Consider the following 13741-nt stretch of genomic DNA (forward strand, 5'->3'; position numbering starts at 1 on the left):
GGCATTCTGAAATTTTTTTCCCTCTCTGTGATCTTACCAGAAAGATAGCTAAGCAGACTTCTATTATAGCCTTATACCTAGGTAGGATGAACAGTTCCTGCCTTTTAGGAAGGCAAATTTAATTCTACATCTTTTCCTCCTTTGCTTTTTTTTTGTTGGAGTTGGGGGAGAGAGATAGTGTATGCACTTCAAGATTGTGGGATAAAACTCAATGTGATAAAAGTAAAGTTTGAAAAGAGTGACTGCCAAAACTCAGTGACAAAGATGAAAATATGAATAATGTCCACTTCAGCAGTGTGGCCACATTTAACTTGAGTTAAGGATTTCAGTTAATCTATATTATTTTAAATTTATAGAGTATTCACTGAAATGGGTTTTAAAAGTGACTACAGCAATTGAAATCATGATATGAGATATTTGGTGATCATCTGAGCCTGAAGGTCATGACTGAATAAGGCTGAGGAATCCTGGCTTGGAACCTGGAATCCCTGAGTTAGTCTAGTAATTTTGTTGGTTTGCCTTAGACTCTGGATCTAGGATAATCCAGGACAGAGTCAAATTTCTTGAGCTGTGTGCTAATGCAAATTTTGAGATGAGATACTCCTCAGGCAGTCAACCAACCAATAATCAGCTCAGGGTCATCCTTGTACCATGGATGGAACATATTGTCAGTATTTAAGGCATAAAACTCATTTTGGTGAAATGCTCAGGCCACTTGACATGACTCTTTTACAATAATTTACTGTGCTTGTTGACATATCGCATCCTCCATCCTCTGAGTTCTGATTCGAACCTCTAATAATGTGTTTACAGTAGTCTCTTCAATGATATGAACAATTTGCCTATGAGCTGAAATATGCAGTATGATAACCATTATTATACATCTACCCATCCTGCAAGCCCAATTCATAGTTACTAAGGCAAACACCTCCTCACCTACTTTTTGCTTTCAGGTCCTGAATTTTTGTCTATTTTTTCTGTGGTGAACAAGACGTTTCATAGCTCAGCAAAGTCTCATAACTTTTTTTTTAATAAACAGGCTGTAAAAGGCAGCTGCATCTAGCTATAAGACATCAAGCAAGTGACCCAGGACTTGTTATTTTTCTTCTCAGTTTCTGTAGCTAAGGCAAGGGCTTTTTCTTGGCCTCTACTCAGTAATATGCAAAAGCCTGAAGCTTTTAAAGTGGGAGAAGGAAACAGAGAAGGTAAGCTTTTGTTTCACAAAGAAATCCCAGCAAGTTACCTTAGGGATACATTATTAATTAGCTCCACTTGTTGACAGTGCAGGGATCACTTTGTTGATGTTCATCACGTCTGTTGGTTAAAAAAAAAAAAAAAAAAAAAAAAAAGGAGGGAGGAGATTGAATAACATCAGTACGCTTACAATCGTTCTCTGTTTCTGCTTTATATTTGGAAATTTAGTACAGTGCATGGCTGTCTCTGCAATTGTGGTGTAATAAACATCTGTGGAAGATGGTTTAACATGTTTGTCTCTGCAGAGCCCCATAGCAAATAACATGTACGTCATCACGCTCAAATAACTCTTAGAGATGGCCTATAACTACTGAGCACATATCAGGGAATGAGGTATAATTTATATCCTGATACAGAAAGAAAAAAAGTAAAAGAAATCTGACCGACTAAAAATTTCTCATTAACTTTTGAGAACTCAAATAGTTCTTCTTTCCTGGTTTCATCAGGAAAGTCTATGTTTAGCATGTACTTTGGGTCAACACTCTATTCTGCCAATGATACAAAAAAAAAAATCCACACTGTGCCATCTAATTTCCCGTATCTTGTCCCTTGTAGAATTTCTAAAACATGGATACAGATGCCTTGAGTACAGATGTACTCTTTATTAGCAAGTGGCTTCGTTCTTTTAGTTGCCTCCATGAAGATTCCATGATCTGGGACTGAACTGGCTACATAATTGGCCAAGTGCAAGTGGCAAATGACAATGAGAAGCCTCTTGTTTAAAAATTATGAAGAGGGGCATCTGGGTGGCTCAGTTGGTTAAGCATTGCACTCTTGATTTCCACTCAGGTTATGATCTTGGCATCTTCGGATTGAGTACCATATCAGGCCCTATGTCAGCTGGAAGTCTGCTTGAGATTCCCTCTCTTTCTCTCCCTCTGCCCTCCCCCCTCACACCAAATAATAAATAAGTAAATCTTTAAAAATAAATAAAAATAAAAATTATGAAGAATTTTGAGATGGAAACAGCAGGGCATTAAACAAGCCTGGAATGGATGGAATCCTCTGTGAGGACTCAAATTGCACAACCACAAAAGCCCAAAACTGGCATACCTAATAAGACCCATGCCCATGAAGGTTATTTGGAAATGATGCCCATTAGATAGACATTCTACACAAGGAAAGCCCTGTGCATATCATTTTTTTATTATAAAGTCCTTCACATTACTGTATAATGCTTCTAATGGTATTGAAAAGCCCAACCTATGCCATTTTTTATAATTTTGGTCTAGTGGAAGTCCATTGAAGTACACATATTTAGAGTGCAAAACTTGGCAATTCTCAACATATGCATCCTCGGTAATAAATGTTTCTATCATCCTCCAAAGCTTCTTTGTGCCTTTTTGTAATCCATCCTTTCTTCTCCTTCACCCTGCCCAATGGCAACCACTGATATGCTTTCTGTCTCTGTAGATTAGTTTGAATTTTCTGCAGACATAGAATATGTACATTTGCCTAGCCTTTTTCCCTCAGCATAATGATTTTGAAGTTCATTTGTATTGCTACATGTATAAATACCTCATTCCTTTTTATTGCTGATGAATATTCCTTTCAGTAAACTGTTTACCCATCACATGTTAATAGATATTTGTGTTTTCTCTGGTGTTTGGCTCTTATGTGTAGAGCTGCTATCCTTGTGTCAAATATGTTTTCTTTTATTTCCTAGGGTGAATACCTGGGATAGGAATAGTTGAGTTACACAGTAGTTAAATGTAAATGTAATGTTAAATGTTTAAATTTTTAAGATAATGCCAAACTGTTTCCTGAAGTGGTTGTTCCATTTTATATTCCTACCAGCAATGTGTGAAGGTAATGTAAGAAATGTTAGAATTTGGAGCCAAGAGCCAAGAAAAAATTCTTGAGAAGTCTTTGGGGCAAAATGGTGGTTTTATTAAAGCATAGGACCAGTGGGCAGAAAGAGCTGCACTGGAGTTGTGACAGGTGATTGATTATATACTGTCAAGTTGGGAGGGGGTTAGGGACAGCACAAGCCTCCAGGATATTTTGGAAACAGGGTTTCCAGAACCTTAAGGGGACTAGCAATCATTAGGAAAAGGTCATTTATTACTGTTTAGTAAACTCTGAGTCATGAAACCCTTTACATGTATATCATTGGGCCATATGCCTAGAGGATGATTGCTAACATGTATCTTAGCAAGTCGAGACAAAAGAAGTTCCCAAAAGAATTTTTATATGTTAAAGTAGACTCACAGGACCCTGGGGTCAGGCTAAAATTGCCTTTTGCCCTCAGCAAAGTGTCAACATCAAGACAGTTGAGCTTGCAGAGGAAGGTCACTCTACCTGTTTCAAGGACTTGTCACAGGGCTGTAGGCAATAAGGAGATTTAATCTTTTTTTTTTTTCTTTTGCCTTTGTTCCCATATTAAAGGTTCTAGTAGTTCACATACTCAAAACACTTGATATGCTCAGAGAAGATCAATTAATGTAGTATTTAATTCTCCTCTAATATTACCTTAAATTTACTTGTAGAGAATTTCTCAGAGAATTCTGATTTTTATTTCCGAAATTTTATTATGAAAAGTTTCAGGCAGAAAAGTTGAAAAAAATGTACAGTGAACACTCATATAAATATATATGCCACATAAATCTAATAATTATTATTTTCATATGTTTGCTTTATTACATATGTATACACTATCTCTCCATCTATCCAGTAAGCACTCAATTTTAAAGGATAAAAGAAAATGTTTAAGTATAACACAGATGTCAGGCACAGATTGTCAACTAATAAAAATTATGTTTTCTTCTAAGATTTTTTGCTTACAGCTTATATTTCCTTGTTAGATTAAGAAATCAAATCTAGAATAGAATTTGGAGATCATGTGCTTCTCAACATCCTCATTTTCTTCTTCATTACACAAATGAGGAATCTATGGCCAAATCAAATGATTGGTGCAAGGTAATTAGAAGGTTAATCGTGCCTCAAAATTCATGATTTCTAGATCAACATTCTGTGCAAAATCCACATTTTCTCACAGTATTTTGTTGTGAGATTCATATTTCAATGAATTTAATGAAATTTAATGAATTATAATGAATTTAATGAATTACAGTGAATTTGACTGAATGAGTTTAATGAAATAGGAGATTCATATTTTAAATGACTGTGTTCCTATTTGTGAATTTTAAAAATTATTTTGCAGCCATTTATGAAGATACAGTTCTGTATTATTAAGTATATACAAAAGCCTGTGTTTTTAAAGTTCAGAGGAATATTAGTATCCTCTATGTTTTTCCAATCCTAGTGCCCATTTAAAATTTGACTTTGAAGTGAGTGGGTTAAGTACTTTGAAATAATGTTTAAGAAAATTAAGTTATTTTTTTCTAATTTTCTTTATTTGGAGTGAGATATTAAATATATAAATGACCCATATTTTTTGCTACTTTTTTGTCTCCATTTACAAATCTTTGGGACATTTATCTTCATGCCAGCAACTCCATCAGGGGATTTTTCAGATGAAGGAAGAGGAAATGGAATTTAGAGAAATCCAATTTTATTTGTTAATAAGAGGGAAGTTGAAAGTAATGGTTAAAATTGGATTTTTAAGCTATCAGTGGATGTAATTTATTCCATCATGCCGGGTCTCCATTTGCCTTCTCTTTATTGCAGGTAATTGAGAATTAGTCACGTTTGTTATTTTTAGCACTCCCCTATTTTGTCTGGAAATGGAAATGAAATCACAAAAACAGGTAAAAAAAAAAAAAAGCTATCAAAAATATCTTTAAAATCACCACTCCTCATTCAGTGAGCCAGGAAATATTAGGAGACTTGGAAAAAGGATTGTTCCAAGGTAAAAACTAGGTGGGTTTTGAGTTGATTATTCATTTAAATAATCAAGATTGAGTCGAATCACTGAGAAGATCTCCTTGCCATGCATTCTAAAATGTGCTGGTACTAAGAAGAGAGCAGGAAACACTTATTCATTCATTTTACTACTGTTTGATTTTGATAAAGTGAATTTTTGAAAGTTTGGAATAGGACTTTTAACTTCCTTTTTTCTCTTTAACCTTGAAAGTATACCCATTAAACAAACTGTTGTGGTTTTTGTTTTTTTTTTAGAAAAAATATTCCAGATGCATATAAAGCTTGATGGTCAGTAGACAGTTTAAGCTTAAAAATAAAAAGACTGATTTATATTTCTAGATACCCTCAAAATAGAAAGTAGAGCTTCCAGTGCTATTTCTTTGTAAGGATTTAAATTCACGTACAGGCTGTTAATTTGAAGGGCATTTGAAGTTTGAATTATAATGCATCAGTCATCCTTGAAAACTCAGGCAATTAATAGACACAAATACAAAATTCCCTAAACAATATTTTTATCCACACTTCATTTATATATGCTTATAGGAATTACTCATGCTAAACTGCAATTTATCAAATCCCTGGTAACAAAACAAATCACTCTGTCATTTTATACTTAAAGTGTCAATACTAACTTTTTTCAATATACAGGTATGGCGTTTGATTGCAAATACTTAGTTATGCCTGAATTCTCATCTTAACAGTGAGGAGGAAAAATGTTCTATTTTAAGAATCACTGTGCCAGTTAAGTTTTTATTAACATAACAAGTTATTATTTCCTTCTTTCCTCAATGATCTTCTGACATCTTGACAAATTTAACACATCTACCAAGTGGAAATTATTCATATATCACCCTAGAGATCACTATCACCACTTTTAAATACATATATTCACAATAAGGACAAACCCTTATGCTTTGTTATAGGTCTTGTTTGCTTTTGAACCATGTGGCAGTCCTCTATTACTGAAAATAGAAAAAACTTCTCAATGAGTAACTTTAAAAAACAATGTGTATTACAAGTATTCACGGGCATTTACAAATGATTTGGCAATGTATTTGGAGTAACTAAATGCCAATATTTTATTCATTCTACTTTTGGGTTTTTATTTTAAACCAACAGATTGTGTTTTTTAATCTAATTTTTCCTTTGATCATATTTATGCAGGTCCATCAGAGTCCACAGAAATGCTTAAGAATTTTAATGGAAAGTAGGAAACATGGAAAATAGCCTGATTATATTACTGATTTTAAAAATACACATTTAAAAATAAATTTTAAAAAATAAAAATACACATTTAATAATTGACAATGGTAAAAACTTAATGTTGATAATTAATTTGATAAAGAAATTACTGGGGGTTAATAAATGCCTAGGAGTGAAATTTGGAGAAGGTAAGTGGTATATGCCATAAATAAATTATAATGGGGCAAAGAACTGGAGATCTTTAATTTGGAGAGATTTTTTAAGGTATCTTTGAAGATAACAACAGAAAGTCATCTTCTTTACCTTATCCCATGACCTTTACGCCTACCTCATTCTTAGTTTCAGCTTTTTCTAGCCCCTACCATGGGACTCACTCATATTCCCAAATCAGGATAGAAAGAGTGGGCAGGGGTGCGTGGGTGGCTTTGTTGGTAGAGCATGTGACTCTTGATCTTGAGGTTGAGAATTGAAAGCCTATATTGGGCATAGAGATTACTTTAAAATAAAATCTTAAAAAATAAAATAAAATAAAATCTTTAAAAAAGATAGAGAATGGGTATGTTTAGAGTCCTGTGGTTTTCAAGAATAAGAGCTGATTGTGGTATCTTTCTACAAAATAAAAGGTGGGTTCCCACGCATGAATATTAGATTCATTTTTATAGAAAAAGTTTTCAAGCTCAAGTTCAGTATTCATGTTCTGGCAGATACTAGTTTGCCTCTGAAGAAAATCAGACAGCATATTTGAAATCAGTATGTTCTTGGGATCCCTGGGTGGCGCAGCGGTTTGGCGCCTGCCTTTGGCCCAGGGCGCGATCCTGGAGACCCGGGATCGAATCCCACGTCAGGCTTCCGGTGCATGGAGCCTGCTTCTCCCTCTGCCTGTGTCTCTGCCTCTCTCTCTCTCTCACTGTGTGCCTATCATAAATAAATAAAAAATTAAAAAAAAAATTAAAAAAAAAAAAGAAATCAGTATGTTCTTCAAAATTGCAAGACAATCATGAACTTCTGGATTTGGGCATTTCCTTAACACCTCTCCCCTTGACTCCAGGACATATAAACATTTCAGTTATTTCTTTGACTTCAACCACATCTTTCTTTTTGATCTTAGAGTCTTCTGAACTTTTGTTGGGTATTTGATTACCAATTTTTTTCTATTTTGGAATTTTGAATTCCTTTCCACAGAAACTTGAACTTGTCCATTTGATTGGAACTTTGCACTTTTAATTTAGAAATCACAGGACTCGTTTCTGCCTGAAGAATCACCAAGGTCATAAAAGTGTCATATTTCTAGGATGTATGTAAGATTATGGCAACTGCTGACATGCTAATAAGCAGAACCTGTGGCCTCTTCTGGTTTATTTTTACTTTGTTCCTTTCCATGATTCTAGGGAGAAACACCATGCCTTGCACTTCAGCTTGCTGCTAAGGAGTGCTTAATTTTACACAGCCTGAAGGTTATTTCTTTTTCCCAGAATGTGAGAAATATTTTTGTCCTTTAAGCCTGGGAATCACTCTGTCTGGGAGTCCTGCCCAACAACTTGATCTAACAGTGTCTCAAGCTCTTTCTATCCTTTCATCCTTATTGCTATCACTGCCTAGTGTTTTATTACTCATTATTTCCTAATTTGTTTATTTGCCTTCTTCCTCTGCTGGAACACAAGATCCATGACCTGAGGAGCCAGATCTCTCTTGTTCACTAACGCAAAAGAACAGCGCCTGGCATAGAGAAGACTCTCAGGAAATGTTGGTTGAATGGCAGATTGGGTATTGACAAAAGAAGGTCTCTCTAAAATTATGGATGCTAGACATCTCTAAATATAAAACAATAACAATTAAAATGGTATCTTTTTTTGTCTAACTGAAAACATGGACTATATAGACTAAATCATTTTAGAAATAATGTTAAATATTGGGTTCATGGGTGGCTCGGTTGAGTGTCTGCCTTCAGCTCAGGTTCTGAAACCTCAATCCTAGGACTGAGCCCCATATCAGGCTCCCTGCTCAGCAGAGAAGTTACTTCTCCGTTTGTCCCTCCCTCTACTTATGCTCTTTCATGCTCTCTCTCTCTCTCTCTCAAATAAATAAATAAATAAATTTTTAAAAGAATGCTAAATATTAGAAATACCAGTTCTAATAATATTCTAGGCATAGTTGTTTTGTTCACAAATATTAATAATTGATAATTGTGTAATTGATTTTTAATTTTTATTTCTGAACTTCACTCATATGCTTACTGTCTGGCGAAAATGAAGCATTTCTTTGTGCTTTTAATGGTGTTTTAATTTAAAGATACATACATTCTTTGATGACCTTGGAGATAACTTTTTCAATTATCGTGGGTAGTTGTATCTGAAGGTTTGATTTCTCTTTTTCTGCTGCTGCTACTAGAATATGCCCTTGACTTTGCTCTTTTCTGAACTGATACTTTTGTTCCTGTCCAGAAATCAAAAATAGCTTGTGAACATTACATCATACATAATTTTTCCACCAAAACATTTGAGGATAACTTAGATTCATTTACTAGAGTTTTATTTTCCCAAATCTTGTAATACCCTAGAGTTCTGTAGTAACTAACCTTACACTGAATGCCAGAGGACATGCATTAAGCTCTTATTTAAAATCTATTTTAAAATCTATTTATGATGTATTTTAAATATTCAGTAGAGACTTCTTAAACATGCAGCCTTAGTTTATTGAAAATGGATTTCCTAAAACCAGGAGATTGGATATTAATATCAGGCATTTATGTAAAGACAGATTTTGCTAATCTATTATACAAAGGACTGATTATGATGATCATGTATTGTTTACCAGCCCAGTTATATTTTCTATGTTAGTAATTGCTATAGCCCACCCATTTCATTTTTATACTTTGTTTTCATTTTTAACTTATGTTTGATTCATGTTTCTGATTGAATGAAGATTGTTCATTAATACAGAAACTTCAAGCATTTCTGCTTTGCCATTTCAATATAACATATTTATATAAACTGTTTAAAAGTTCTGAAATTAGAACCAGTGGGATTTGCCACTCTAAAGACGTTGCCCATTTTATAGACATTTTGGTTGTCACAACTAGAGTGTGCTAATGAGATCTAGTGAGTAGAAGCCAGGGATGTACTAAACATTCTGTAACATACAGAACAGCTCTCTGCAATAAAGAATTATCTGGTTTAAAATGTAAATAGTCTGAGATAGAGAAACACTGGTTTATACAAACTTTTAAAAATTAGTGTACTTTAGATAAAAGGTATGCATACTTAATGTGACTATTAAAGTTCTTCAAAAAGGCTAAGATACTCAATAAATGTCTTCTTAGAGGAAAAGATGAATACTGGGGATAATAAGAAATGAAGTCATAGGAGTCATAGGGGTGCCTGGGTGGCTCAGTTGGTTAGCAGCCAACTCTTGATTTTGGCTCAGATCATGATCTCAGGGTCATGGGATTGAGCCCACATCAGGCTCTGTGCTCAGTGCAGAGTCTGCTTGAGATTCTCCCCCCCCTCCTCTCTCCCTTTCTCTCTTTCACCCTCCCTCTTCCTCTCCCACATTCTCTCACTCTAAAATAAATAAATAAATCTTTAAAAAATGTCATAGATAATGGAATAAAGGATTGTGTAGGTTTTTGTAGGCCATTCTAAGAAATTTAACTATTACTTTGCACGGGATAAGAACCTACTATACAGTATAGAGCAGAGGAGAAGAATAATCTACTTTATGTTTTCACAGGCTCCTTTAATTGCTATGGTAAATAGAATTCTAAACCTGTTCTCCAAAGTTCCTTTCCCCTCGTTATTCAATTAGTACTTATCTAGGTACTAATGTGAAGGGACTTTGCAAATGTAATTAAGATTATAGGCCTTAAGATAGTAAGATCATCACAGATTATCTGGACTTGTCCAATATAATCACTTAAGACCTTAAAACAGAGAAATTTCTCCATCTGGTGTTAGTCAAAGGGATGTAGCAGAAGAGAGAGGAAGGCAGAGGAGAGATTGAAAGTATAGGAGAGATGCCAGTCACTATTCGTAGCTTCAAAGGTGAAGAAAAAGCCATAAACCAAGGCATATGGGCAGCTTCTGGAAGCTGAGAACCACACCCAACCAAAAACCAGAAAGGAAATAGGAATCTCAGATTTATATGTCATAGAACTGAATCCTGTTGTCAATCCAAACAATTGTGGAAGCATGGTTTTCCCTAAAACCTCCAGAAAAGAGCACAACCCTGCTGACACCTTGATTTTGGCTGAAACAGAGAACCCACCAGCTGAGCCACACTGTTCCTGGACTTTGGACCATGGAAAACTATAAGATAATAAATAGTTGTTTTAAGCCACTAGTTCTGTGGTAATTTGTTTCAGCTACAATAGTAAACTAATACAGTTATTGTGCTGAGAATTATAGACTCTAGAAAGCAAGAGTAGAAACAGAAATAGCTAGGAATGGCTCTTGGTAACCTAGACAAGAGATGATAGTGACCTAGAATGAGGTGGTTCTGGTAGGAGTGATGAATAGCAGTTGGATTCTGGATATGTCTTAAAGATAGAGCCGATAGAATTTTCTAATGAATTGGATTTGTGTTATGAAAGAACTAGAGAATACAAGGATAATACCAAAGGTTTTGCTTGAACAACTGGGTAGATGGAGTTATCATGAACTTAACTAAATAAGACTGAGCAGATTTTAAGGGGAAGATTAAGATGTTGTTTTGGGGTATAGTTTATGATTCTTGTTTAGACTTTATTTTATACTATTTAGCACCAGGAGAGCAAATATTTGACACATGTGCCTCCTCAACCTTTTCCACTGTCATTGCTCATAGATCTTGTCACCCTTGTCAGCTGGTTCAAGACATTAATTACATCAGAATCCTTCTTAGCTCAGCATTCAAAGTAGCACTATCAAAGGAGAAGTGTCATAATTCAAGATGAAGCCATTTGCCATTCTTGCTGTTCTAGTGTCTCTTGAATCACACGCCAGGTATATAAAACATAAATACGTCTTCCTGTATATTGCTCAATAATTTAGCAATATGTCCGTATACTGCATTTGTCATAGAAATGTGTAGCTCTAAATTGTAGAGGTCTTCAGTGATTATGAACAATTTATTTTAATAAAACATACATCTCCTCTCATACTCCTCTAGTCAAAATATATTTCTTTTCCTCTTGATTAAAAAATAAATAAGAGGCACTATGTACAGAATTTCAGGAAACATTATTAACTCACCCTTTTTCCAGTCACACGGACATATAACTTTATCTTTGTTTATCTTGTGATCATGCAAGAGGACTGGATTTGAGGCTTCCTGAAGATGAACACCCATGTATTTATTTCTAAAATAAGCATGCAGGTTAGAGTTAGTGAGATGAGATCAAGAGATACTTTTGGTGAAACAGCAGACTGGGAGATGTTCAGTGAGGATGGCTTTTCTAGACATACTGATCAGCTTATAGGAGTAGTACTTGGGTTGGTGGCATGGTTGCTTTGTTTGGGGCAAGTGGTGAATGAGCCATGTCAGTCTGAAACTGTCATTTCTTATTGTTGGAAAACTGTTTAGCCAGCCATATCCCCTTGTATCCAATATTGTCTACCTCCTTAGTAGTTTCATATTACCCCACATGTGCCACTTAGCACTGCTGTGCACAGTATAGATTACTGGATGATACTCGTCACATTGCAGCTGGGCAACAATGACTAACCTGTAGGCATGGATTCTTGATTATCTGTAGGATCAAGTGGGCACAGTGCCTGGACCTGCTGACCAGGATCACAGCAATATTCTGTTGGTGGTGGAATGGTTACACTCTCACGGTCCTGTGGTCGCTGACATACCTGGATGTTCATACCCTAGGGCTTACTGACACACAAAAATACCCACAGGTGCGCACACACACACACACACACACACACACACACACACACAATTATGTCCTCCTACAATGCCATTTGGTCTTTTCCCAGCATCTTCTTACCCTAGATGCTCTTGAAATATTCCATTTGATTTCCTATACCATATCAGGCAAACGACAAAAGACAACACGCTGCCTTTAGAGAGGGTAGGGGGTGCTATCAGGACTTTGTCCTTAATGAATTTGAGTCAAACTGTTTACTCCCTGGCAGAACTGATTGCCATTGTTTACTCCCTGGCAGAACTGATTGCCATGACCATCTTTTCAGAAAGACCCTCTTTCTTCTCCTGGCCCTTGAGAATTATAGCATCTTCTGAATTTTCCAGACAGTCTGTTCATGCAGTATGGACTTTTCAGTTATATGTATTATTTTGGTGATTTGGGCATTTAAAGAATAAACTCCTGAATAGCAGGAAATATGGAACAATGTCTAGCTAATGGTGCATAATAAATATTCTTTGAATAAATCAAGATACCACTTTTTTAAAAGATTTTATTTATTTGTTTATTTATTTATTTATTTATTTATTTATTTATTTATTTATGAGACAGAGATAGTGAGAGAGAGACAAATAGGAAGGAAAGGGAGAAGCAGGCTCCCTACTGAGTAGGGAGCCCAACATGGGGGTTTGTCCCAGAACCCTGGGATCATGTCCTGAGGCAACCCAGACTGTTATATGATTGAGCCACCCAGGTGCCCTCAAACAACATTTTTTTTTATTATGATAGCATAATGGTAAAGAATCAAAGATTCAATAATTTTCTCCTGACTGAAGCCGCAAAATTCCTTTGGCACATTTGTTGATTTTTGCTGACTCTGAGTCAGGTAGACATATAAAGAAACTTTAAGTCTGGTTTAACTAATAATTTCAAGAAAAACGGAAGGTTTGGAAAATAAAAGAAATCTTGTCTTCCATAGAAATTGTATAAAATATATTTTGCAATTAAAGATTCTCCTTTTGGCTATCATAAAGACCAAACAGTCCTCTCTATAAATCAAGCTTGGCAAAGCTTATTTAATTTGGTATGCTTGGAACTTAACCAAACTAATTTATAAATGTCACTCATCCTTTTGTTAATTCATTTCACTGACAAGCTTTGAAAAGAATGTAGAGACATTTCATCACTGGGTCACCTGTGGGCCATACTTAGCACTAATTGGAAAGATGGCTCACTACAAGTGAGATATTAAAACATAGAAAAGAGGCTCTTGGTTCAAGATATCCTTATTTATTTCTTCTCAGTCATGCCATGCCGACAGATTATTATGTGTCCAATACCACCATTTTGCCATTCCGTATAGAAGTCAATGACAATCAAAACATCATTTGCAATTGTAGTAAAGAGCAACCACAATTTCATGTGGATTTCCCTTTTAGCATCTCAGAAGAATGGAATGTAGATAAGTATTGTGATGTGAGTTGAAATGAGACAGATATTATTATATATAGACAATCCCAGTGCAGAAGTTGTGGATAGCTTTATGATAACTATTTACTAGTTTGAAGATAATGAAAGTTTTCCTCAACTGAAGACTGAATAATTTTA

At 35.2% G+C, this 13741-nt stretch overlaps 1 pseudogene; it reads right to left on the minus strand.

Moving 5' to 3' along the window:
• LOC119877416 overlaps window positions 1–12128 on the minus strand; it is a 41968-nt pseudogene extending 29840 nt beyond the window's left edge.
• Window positions 12129–13741: the final 1613 nt, after the last annotated feature.

This window comes from Canis lupus, chromosome 22 (assembly GCF_011100685.1).
Source record: "Canis lupus familiaris isolate Mischka breed German Shepherd chromosome 22, alternate assembly UU_Cfam_GSD_1.0, whole genome shotgun sequence".
Lineage (NCBI taxonomy): Eukaryota > Metazoa > Chordata > Mammalia > Carnivora > Canidae > Canis > Canis lupus.